Raw genomic sequence first — 2,476 nt, forward strand, 5'->3', positions numbered from 1 at the left:
GGGGGGGGGGGGGGGGGGGAAGGGGGTTACTGGTCGACGCGTCTGCCTAGGCAGCCTTATGCATCGGAAGGCAGCTGTGACTGCCACATGGGATCAACAGAAAGAGCCAAGACCCCTCTGTGCCTCCTGAGGAAAACAACTGAAAAGGAGGAGCAGGCATATGTATAGGGACTCAATAATCCCGAACTTCGGCCAGGCTGAGGTAAACACTTCATCCAACTCGAAATAATTTCCCAGGGACAACCCCGCTACCAGGGATCTGCCGAAACGACGTGTGCACGAGCATCTCCGCGCCAACCTCGCACTTGCTAGCCTCTGGCTACTGAATTATTTGAAGCTACTAGTGAGTTGCTGAAGCAACAGAAACAGCACCAGGCCGAGAATCGAGACCAAGCCAGCCCTCTCGACTTGCAGATCAGAGAATGGGGGATTCGGGGTTTCCTCAAGCTCCTCTGCTCAGAAGACACGGGCAGCACCGGCTAAAGGACAGTCCGTGGGCCCAGAGATTCTGCCAGTTCTTATCCAGGTCATGCAAGAGAATCACTGTCCGGGAAGGACGCTGCACAGTCATGTGTTCACGGTTTCCTAACGACACCCCGAGAGAGGGAAAACAGCAACGCAGATGACTATGCGGGTTGTGGCAGCGAGCCCGGGCACGGAATCAAACGGGCCTGAGTCCCACCTGATCCGTCTCCTGTCTCGTTCCCACCCTCACCTTCCCTTCTAAAATATTTGGAAATTAAACAGCTGGTACATAGGAACAGATCTGAGGCCTGCATTTGTAAATGTGAAAACAGCAGAAAGAACAAAAATCATAATTTAAAATAAAACATTTTTAAATAGGAAAACTAGTCCATTTTCAATGGCAAAAACGCCATCACTTCATTCATGAAACTCTAAAGTGGCACCAACGTCAGCAGGTCACCGGCAGCACCTGCTTTTAGCTAGGCATCTTTTTAAAGTGAGAAACGAACAGCCCTGTTGAAGATGTAAACGTCAATGTGATCTCAGGAACGGGGTGGGCCTTCTCTATCCTACGGATCCCACTACTCTTGCATTTCAACCCCAAATGGCCAGGGAGGGGATATCTGGTTCATCTGGGCCTTAGCAGTCCTTCCCACTCTTAGATGCTCCGTTCTGCTGAGTGGTGACTAAGAAATACCGAAAGGCGACGAGGCCTTGGCATGCTTGATTCTCTTGGCCGGTCCTTCCTCCTGGCGCCATTTAAGAGCCCTTTGAGATGCTGGACCTGGCACAGCACAGCAGCCACCAGCACCAGTAGCTACTGACCACTTGAGGCGTGGCTGGTGTCAATGAGAAATGGAGCTTCACGCCATGTTTTACTTTTAACCTATTTAAGCTTAAGTCATGGTCTGTGGCCAGTAGCTGCCATGCTAGAACACGCAGCCCTGCGTATGTGTTTACACGGGCATCCTTTCTCGTCGTCTTTCTTTCTCTGCGGGCTTCATGAGTTCTCTCTCTGTCTAGACAACCAGATCACGGAGTGTGGAAGACACAGGCTTGGTCACACAGGTAAGCCGCACCTGAGTCCAGTGGCCACCCAGGACTTGCCCTAGGGGCAGAGGGAGATGGCGCCATGACGTGCTCTCTCCATGCGTGACACCTCCCCCCACCTTCCCCTAAGTCCACGGGTTACTCAAGCGTCACACGGATTCGCCACAGTTCTGCTCATGTTCCTATGCTGTGAATACTGGGGTGTTTTGTTTTGTTTTGTTTTGTTTGTAAGAAGCCATGTATAATTTTCATTATTTGAGTCCTCCTAAATCTTCCATACTCCACATCCATTTTTTTACCACTGTTTTAGCATGAAATTTCGAGCACAGTAATTTACCTACATATACTTCTAAGCCGAAAACATACAATAGAAAACAAATATATGCAGACACACCTGCAAGAGAGACATATATGCATATTTCTTGTATCCTCAGTATTTGCTACTCTAAAATCCAACTTAAAAAATTCAGTTAATTATCCAAAATATTTTCTTGTTGCTGCTGTATAGTTATTGTTGCTATTAAATAATTCGCTTGATTCTATGAGTTACTGACCTTTGTGTTCTCAAGATCTTAAAAAGAAAGATTGAAAGTAAATACAATTAAAAATTGTAACTACTAGGCTCTTCTGAGGAAAAATCCTTGTACACGATCTCACTTTTCCTGACGTGCTATCTACTCCAGAATTTACATCCTCAGTTTTCTGGGTCAGTTTCCTGGTGGAGGGCGAGGGATGGAGGCTCAGCAGGAAGTTCTCGGCCGGGCTGCTTGGTGGACAGCAGTCCACGCCCTCTTCCCACACAGGGAGCGAACGGGACTGGCCTCGCGGGCTCCTCCCTGTGGGCACGCCCCCGGCGCACTCCGAGTCTCACCTGGGCGGCTGTAGGTGGTGAGGTTGCCGTCACTGTTCCCGGTGCCGGCCGTGCAGCAGCTGATGGCGCAGTCGTTGTGGTTGTTGCCGG

The 2,476-nt window shown here is 49.6% G+C and overlaps 1 protein-coding gene across 1 annotated transcript in view; it reads right to left on the minus strand.

The window, feature by feature from the left end:
* The window catches only part of ROBO1 (roundabout guidance receptor 1), a 145,242-nt gene that overhangs the window by 35,030 nt on the left and 107,736 nt on the right, over window positions 1-2,476 (minus strand). The gene's annotated exons all lie outside the window — the stretch shown is intronic.

This window comes from Carlito syrichta, unplaced genomic scaffold, assembly GCF_000164805.1.
Source record: "Carlito syrichta isolate Samal-C Ts95f unplaced genomic scaffold, Tarsius_syrichta-2.0.1 Scaffold313410, whole genome shotgun sequence".
Taxonomy (NCBI): Eukaryota; Metazoa; Chordata; class Mammalia; order Primates; family Tarsiidae; genus Carlito; species Carlito syrichta.